Source organism: Borostomias antarcticus (assembly GCF_949987555.1).
Source record: "Borostomias antarcticus genome assembly, chromosome: 5".
Classification (NCBI taxonomy): Eukaryota; Metazoa; Chordata; class Actinopteri; order Stomiiformes; family Stomiidae; genus Borostomias; species Borostomias antarcticus.
The window spans coordinates 2,384,693-2,393,904 of NC_140238.1; positions in this window are offsets into that span (position 1 = coordinate 2,384,693).

Consider the following 9,212-nt stretch of genomic DNA (forward strand, 5'->3'; position numbering starts at 1 on the left):
TGCATATAATAGCTTTCTTTTGTGATCTACGTATGACTGTTACAGTGCCGATGTACACCTTAGTTCATACGGTGTATATGAAGCACTCCTTTGCTTTGACTGTTGATATATCGAGGTTATAAAGATCATACAGTAGGCCTGTTACTGTATCATCCTTCAATAGGCTTGACCTGACTGTTACTATCTTCCTAGACTGTTATCTGTATCTTTGGAGTAACGATGTAGTACTGTTGATATCTTTGCCTGGGGGGGATTTGAGCTTATCTTTGGCTCGACTGCTAGAGGTGTTGATTAAAGCACCATGTCCGTTGTATCTTAATCCGACACCAATATGACCACAAATACAACCATGGCTTTCTGTGACAATCACGGTCTTTAGAAGCCTGGTGTCTTCTTTTCCAATACCATACTACGGCAAAGATATGTGCTCTTGGAGCTTGGAGTGTCTTTCTGTGTTGTATTACTGTAGCCTATATGATCTGAAGAACAGCTATAATACATTTATTGATAAACAGCATATATCACATACACATTATACCTGAATACTGAGCTAGTTAGAGATGTGTGTACCTATTTTGCTGCTGCAAACACGTTTGTTAACTATGTCAATCGTTATATTTGTCATATTCAAAAGTCATGATGCCAAGTAATTTAGCTATAATACGCCAAGTATTTGATATTTTACTATATATCCAAGCTGCTGATATGTGGTTCTTATTGCTTTAGTCTGAGTTTACATTTATAAAGTTTTATTTTTGTATTTTCAAATGTAGTAATGGTAGTGACGATACTGGTTGGAATACTGTTTGGCCAAAACATGATCCACCCACAGAAACATTGTGCTGTCTGTGTTCATCTTGTAAATGTATTCTATTCCTATGGAGAACAACCACTTACTGTGTGCTGGTGAGATTATAGTTCTCTGGACGTTGCTTTAAAATGGCCCTCAGCTTTCCCTGCCTTCAAAGTAGCAAATTAGAGAATAATGTGGAGCAATTTCCCTTCATTCAGCATAACTACCATATTGTTGATGTGTCATCTGAGATAGAATATGCTCTTTGGCGGTTGGAGGCTCTGTTGCTTAATTGCCGTTTATAAAGGACAGCTTGCTTTCAACTGTCAGTCGTTCAGATCATGGCAATATTCAATATATACTTAGGAAAGATTGTCTTTCATATTCAATATGTACTTAGGAAAGATTCTCTCCCATTTTCCAGTATTTCAAAAGTTACTTTGTCTTGAATGACATGTTGAATAAGTTACTGTGGTGTATTTAGAGTGATTCCTTTCTTAGCAGTCTACGTGATGGCACTATGCACATCGTTGTGGTCTACGTTCACTGTCTGTGCGTGATTGACCGTAGGCACATTTCCAATTTGACGTTTAAAGTTCTATTCTTGGGTATCGCAATGTCTACCTCATCATCTCAGCTGCTATTTGTACAGCAATTACTTCACCTAACTCTCCTCTCTAACCAAAAACACATTTGACACAAAATGCAAATACAAATACTCCTCTCAACCAAACAGCTTGCAAATAGATGCCATCCTACACTTGTATATCATGCGCTGTATGCTTATCCTGAAAAACTAAATAAAGGTGATCTTGTGTTGACGAACAGTGTTATTTTTCTGTTAGTCTCTGTCTTCTGTTGGTCCAGTACTAATTCTGGGTCTAGAGTTAAGAATCAATCACATTACAGTATGCACAATTTCTCCCCCTCTGGCGACACATTGCCCATCAACCTAGCAGCCCATCCCCTTGATATTATGCAATATTAGTGCACTACTGGCTGGGTTGCTTCTCATTGGCTACAGAGACAAGGGGGGGGGGGCTTCATCTGAGGACCGGGGAGCCCGGCCAATCAGCCCACTTCATCATGCAAATGTCACAATGTCACATCAGTATTCCAGGAAGTCAGTGGCCGTCATTAATGTGCCCTCCCCTTGCTTATCTCCCGTCCTTGTTCGTTTTCCTCACAAGGCTGCGTGTGTGTGTGTGTGTGTGTGTGTGTGTGTGTGTGTGTGTGTGTGTGTGTGCGTGCGCTCATAATGTCTATTTATCGGCCCCCTCCACACAGTTAACTCTCTGCCACAGCACATTCAACATATTCAATTTGGCTGCATCATTGAAAAAGTCACATCCATGGGCTGGCTATCTGCTCTGGTGAAGAGCATGGGCTAACATGTCCCTGAACTGTCCTTCTGGGCTCAGCGCTACAGTACCCCCCCCACACCCTCCTCCCCCTCTGACAACTCCCCCTCTGACCCCCCCCCAGAACTGTCTTCCTGGGCTCAGCGCTACAGTACCCCCCCACACCCTCCTCCCCCTCTGACCCCCCCCCCCCACACACCCTCCTCCCCCTCTGACAACTCCGCCTCTGCCCCCCCCCCCCCCCCCCAGAACTGTCTTTCTGTGCTCAGCGCTACAGTACCCCCCCCCCCACACCCTCCTCCCCCTCTGACCCCCCCCCCCCCACACACCCTCCTCCCCCTCTGACAACTCCGCCTCTGCCCCCCCCCCTCCCCCCCCAGAACTGTCTTTCTGTGCTCAGCGCTACAGTACCCCCCCCCCCCACACCCTCCTCCCCCTCTGACCCCCCCCCGAAAGCAGTCTGTCTGGAGACTCAAAGCACTAGTAGTCACAAAATGCTGACCTGCAGAGTCCAGCGAGCCATCTTATTACATGGGTTATGTAACGCAGTAATCGCTGGTCTTTCTGATATGGCAGCAGTGCATGAAAACGTGCCCTACCTTCTGGAGCTAGGCTAGGCTAGGCTAGTTCAAATGGGTTTGATGCGCTAAGCCTGAGTAGGAGATGTAATGATTGTGAAATCCATGTTGTACTACAGTATCTACAGCTGATCCCCTGGCTGCAAGGCCAGTATTATGAGCGGTTCTTCGGGCTTTGTAGCCGTGGAGGCTGCAGGTCCGGCTTCGGTGGGAACGAGCCTGTGAGAAAAGACAACAGACATACTTTATTTTTAGAAAGTCTGCAATGTGTTTTGGAATGGAGGGGATGGAGGGGGCGTTATTGGACGTTGTCATGGCAACTGCCAACCGAGGGTCCAGAGTGGCGTGTGTGTGTGTGTATGTGTGCGTGTGTGTAGGCTGTGTGTGTGTGCGTGTGTGTAGGCTATGTGTATGTGTGCGAGTGTGTGTGTGTGTGTGCGAGTGTGTGTGTTTGGATGAGACATGCAGTCCTCCAGTGGAGCGACTGATAAGTGATGGAGGAGAGCAGGGAGCAGGAGGGGGGGCGAGGCGTTCTCGCGGAGCCGGGCTAATCGGGTTAGCTAGCGCTCCCAGATCAGCCCTCTGACAGCTGCTGAGCACCGAGCCACCATCTCTGCAGCCTGCACGGCAACCACCACGGCCTTCCTTAGCAACCATAGGAGTAGCACCGCGTGCTGTGTCTCTCTGTGCAGTAACACTGATTCACACGTCACCAGCCCGTGTGTCGAGTTTCAGACGAAGGCATATCGCACAAAAGGAGTTGACTTCGCAGTTCTCTAAACCCCCGGAATCTTCCGGATCACATTAGTATGTGTTGCTAGATTCTGACTCATTGCAATGTGGACACGGAGTCGGAGAATCCAGTCCGTCGTCTGGCTGGCTCAAACAGGCTCGTCTCTCGTGTCTGGCTCGCAGACTAAACACCACAAAGGTTACATTCTGATTGAAGTGTGCAGCCATGGCGACCAGGCATCCCGAACAGAAGCGACCCAGTAATGGAGATAGTTTCCTGCGTTGGATAACCGCTCCGACACTTTTCCTGGGGAAATGGAGATGGAGGCCTTCCCAGATAGCGGATCTGGGCCATATATGGGCCGGAACTAAGCCACAAGGGTCAGATCTGGCCTGTATATGGCCCAGATCCGCTTGCTATCTGGGGTTTCATGCTGTCTTTTGGCGCTAATGAGCTGGCCCTTCTGTGACACAATGTCTGCCAAGACCTTCGCGCTTAACAGTGTCTCTCTCTGGATCTCGCACTGATTTCCTCCGAAACCCCGAGTGCGAGGTACGGTCCTGTGGAACTGAGGCACGGTCCTGTGGAACTGTCCTGCATAGTCGTTGGCAGAGCCAGCACTCCCGCCGTGGAAGCACTGAGCATGGGCAGACATCCACCAATCTGCTGGAAACATACTGACATCTGAAGGTGAACAGAAAAGTGAGCAGAAAATGACAAATGCAACTTTTCTTATTACTTTGGAGCAAAAATGTATGTAAATCCAAAACAACAGGGACTTATTAAGCTGAATTAGCATGTGGAAGTGGAGAGGCCGAAAGCCATAGGGGACTCTGACAATATGGTTACCGCAGGAGGTAGAGGCATGTTTCTATTCTAAGCAGCTGGTTGGGAGAGGGAAAAAAACACACACACCCAAAGGAATTCACCTTTCACTGAGCAGCTTACTCCAAGCAGTTGCCAGGGGTGACGGGGGAAAATGTCAGGCATTTCTCCTTCTCTTTTTTTTATGGATCGCTCAGTAATGCTAAGGGTTAGCCTATAATACGGCTGTCATATATTTCAATCGTACAAAAAAAGTGGAATCTTTACATTGACAACTAGAAAGGACATTTGGAGAGCATAACTCCGCATACCTCCGCCCGTGAATACATGTTGTCAGCATGTGACATTAGGATACCGATACACTGGTTTCCGACTGGCCCACAGACAGGAGGACGAATATGTCTCCCTAGGGGCGTCCAGGTCTCAGAGGTGCACAGTCACCTGTGGTGTCCCTCAAGGATCTGTTCTTGGCCCCATTCTGTTCATCCTCTACAGTATATGCTCCTCCTCAGTCACATTTTCAGCAGGCATGACATATCATTCCATTGCTACGCTGATGACACCCAGCTGTACTTGAACCTCTGTTGTCTACTCACGGCTCAACACCTGCCTTGAGGAGACAAATGCGTGAATGAAACAAAACTTACTTCAACTAAACAGCAGCAAGATGGAGGCCCTACTTGTCGGCACCCCTCATCAGGTCCAGCACTCTCCCATGATGCACCTCACCATTGCAGGCCAAACCATCGCTTCTCCTCAATCATCAAATTTGGTGTCAAGTTTGATCCCTCCCTGGCTTTCGACTGTAGTGGAGTAGGACATGACAAATTCTACAGACCATATTGTGAGACCATCTCACTGGAATGTTGATGGATCCTGATAAGGACCCCCTCAGATCTATCAGAACCTGTTCTTTCCCCATCCCCTGTGACATGCCAAGCCACATTCCAATCCAGGTTTTCTTTAATAAAGTGAAATTGCTTCATCCCAACCAAACACCATGCAAACACCACACGAATAAGACCTGGGAATAAAGTTATTGAGTTGATGCATTGTATTTGTAACGGCGGAGTTGGACTCATGGCTCTCCCTCTGCTGCCTCCAGTTCCAGTGATACGGAGAGTCTCATGTGATTAATGGGCTATATGCACAACTCCAGTACTTCCTGAAATTAGACATGCTTCTCTATTTCCTGTCTTACACTATTGGACAAAATTATTATTCAGGTGTGCCTGATCATTGTGCTGCAGTCAGGCACACTTGATTAATCACTTCCTCCAATAGTGTAAGACAGGAAATAGAGAAGCAAGTCTAATTTGAGGAAGTTCTGGAGTTGTGCATATAGCCTATTGACCCCATTTGCCCTCCCGTCCTGTGTTGTGGTGGACCAGCGAGGTCTGCGGTGTGCATAGCGGCTTTTCGCACGGCGTGTTTGTATGCATAAGCCCCGCCTCACGCCGTGTTCACATAGGCTGCATGATTGCATTGCGTGTCACGCGAGACTCGAGCGGAGGTTCCGGCAGTCAAGTAAATGTTGGCTTGCAAGGTCCTCCAAAGTATTCTGGTGGGATAGATCCCCAGCACAGAAAGCTACCGAAGTATTCTTCTTCTTCGGTGGTTCACAACTTCCGGTTTAATGAACGCATACATTTTTACTGCAAACGTTGGAAAAATCGAACCCATGCAGAACACAAAACGCAATGCACTGGTTCTGCAACGCAATGATGCAGCGTCTCGCAAACCTTCCATTTGAAATGACTGGACTTCCGGTGTAAGGTAATGCAATCATGCTGCCTGTGTGAACAAAGCGTCAAACACTGGAGCTGTGTTCGGAATCGCTCCCTATTCACTATATAGTGCACTCTATAGGGCGTCAGCCATTTTGTTTGTAGTGTCTGAATTCTCCACGGAATTTTCGTTCCCTATATAGTCCACTATTTATTACCCACAATTCACCTTGATTTGCAGGGAACCGCATGTACCCTACATTTTCTCCGTTCCCTAGGTAGTTCACTACATGGTGAACCCCATATAGGGAATAGGAGGGAACGAGGGAGCGATTCCGAACACAGCTTGGGTTCTTCGGGGAGGCGCGCACCTGCATGCGTTCTGATTCATTAGCGCTCGCTAGCTCCCCGACCGAGAGCTGTGCCCGTTATTCTCTCTGACCGGTCTGACGTTTGATCAGTAGAGAAACACAGTAGAATCCATTCCCTCCTAATCATCCCGTTCGAGCAGATTCAGAACCTTGTTCGATGAAAGTATATTTGATCTCCAGAAGCTTGACTGGAGGCCGAAGCGCTTGTAGTTTAGCCTAATTGCAGAGTGCCCACATGTGCTGAGATAATGTGGGTCTGCAGTCCACTTTTATAGGCGAGGGAGACCACATTAAAGAAGCCACAGTAAAACCCTGATCATTACTGCGTGCAGTAAGTTCTCCCCTCTTTGCACTGAGCTGACTGGAAGCACGGTGCCTTCTGGTACTCTAGTGGCTCCTCGGTCTCTCGGCACCCCAGACCTCGGCAGATGGAGAGGGTTAGGGTAGGATGCCCTGTAGCTCCATGCCCGATGGCTCCATGCCCTCTTCTGTTAAGTTTCAGCTTTCTTGTCGTTTTTCTATTTTAATAGTCTAAACCCTAATGAAATGCAAAAAATATGACAATATTCTTCTAAATATCTGTTTTTCAACCTCAGTGAATGGGGAGGTAGCATATTGTAGCAGGTTAATCCAGCAAAATTGCACCATAATGTTCGTATATTACAGACACTAGCCATTGATTTCAATCACATGTCATGGATGACCCCTGCCTAACTCAAACATATGCCTTTTTAAATGGCATACAGCTTTGAGAGTGCCATTCCATTTTTGGGTGGATTGACACATAGGAACAGAAGCATTACAATGTTTTGGCTCTAGCTCTAATATTCTCTTTCAACATACAGTATACGATAAACTAAAACATCTTTGTAAAACTGTTCATATGTGTTACTTTTTAAAATATGTACAGTATTTGATATTATACAATATTTGACTTTGCTACTTTGTAAACCTTGAATGAATAATCAAATTACCATTAATCACATGTATGGTTATTTGTACTACAAATTTATCTTAATTTTTTCAACAATCAATTCAACAGTCTCTCAGCCTCTCCCCGACTTGTACTATTATTATTGGATTCATTTGATAAACTAGAAAAACTTAATTGAGTACATGTATTAGAATAAGTGCATATCAGTAGGATAAGGGCAGTACACACTGGGTCATAATAGAAGTTTAGACGCCCAGAAGTGTATTTATTTAAAAAGTGACAGTGCGCATTGATAAACTCTGAGGAAATGTACCAGATTTAGCCATATAAAGCTAATATAACCTCATAGTGAGTCCTGTACGGATCCAAAGTGGGCAGCCGATCAAAATGAGGATTTGTTTTAGGTTCAATTCGGGCAGCCCTGAACAGCGGTGGTCTGAACCCGGTATGACCACACTGGGCCAATGTCCTGGACCCGGTCAGGCTAATGTGTGCAGCCCACATCGGGCCAAAACATTCACCTGTGTTGGGCCCTCACTGGGCCAACAGATGTAGGCTTGTTGCTGGGGAAGCCTGTGGCACAAATACTTGTCAGCGCACAGAATCCATATTTATTGAAATCACAGCACTTAGGAACCATTCGCCGATGATACCGGTCAGCCCTCCAGAGGTCAGAGTTCACTTCTACCTTCACTCCATCCCCCTGTCACTCAACCTCAGCCTGCTAGAGGAAACAACGTACAAGTACAGCACGAAGTTGACGTTCTCTTTTCTTTTATTTCCCTTTAAAAGTTAATGGTTCAGAGAAATCTATAAGTGGCATTTCAGTAAGGGACGCTCTCCAGTTTCCTGTAAAAGAAGAACATAAAACCCTGGACAAAGCTTGGAAAACCGCCGTGTCCCAGAATAGAAGCCGCCAGCCCGTGGAGCACATTCATGTGAACGTCAAAGCCCAAATGAGAAAGAGGTACAACAGAGATAATTAAGCATGAAATCTTAAATGAGTTTTACAAGAGCCAGGAAAGCACGACCGTCTTTCTTCTTTTGTGCCGTCACCCCAACAAAGCAGCAGTCGACATTGAAAAGGAATCTAATCAGCTACGCGTATGGTGACTACTGTAAAACGATTAAAGGGTTGAGTTTTTAATATGAGAATAATTATGTCATCCAATGGCCTGTGAAACCGCTTGCTTAAGATGAAACCCACACTTTATTGGGATGGGACCTCTCTGACGTGATGGCCAAACTTATTTTACGGGGGCGCTGGCCTCAACAAAAGTCTCAGACGATAGAGAAGACGGTGATCATTATATCCTAATAACCAGTGAATTATCAGTTTTCCAAAGGCCCAAGTTTCCTGAAGTCCGTTCTTTCTCAAATGAAACAAATGCATTTAATTTCATAAGACACAAGTCCTGTAATATTCCATTCATTTTTCCTCCACAGACCCCATGTTATGAGAACTACTAACAAACAGTTGGGATCCATTGCAGAAAACGACGTGTGTGCTTTAAAGGTACCATAATCAAATAATTAACATAAAATATCCCAGACATTGCATGAAATTGACTGGACTTGAAACTTAGGGTCAAATGACTAACGTTCAATTACAGTATGTTACAGGCACATATACCGTGCCATCTTCTGCACACCGTACAGTAACTTTATGCTTGATGCTTTTAGATAAAACAACCAACAATCAATATCTACATAATGATAAGACTAGCTTACGTAAGCATAAGTTATTGTAAAGTCATATAGGGATGGTAAAGACAGTGGAGAAAACAGCCTCTTGGCGTATTTTATCCTCGATAAAGAGCTTGGCTATATCATGATCATAGAGCAGTTGACACTGACTGACATCCACGACAAGGCACGTCAGACCAATCC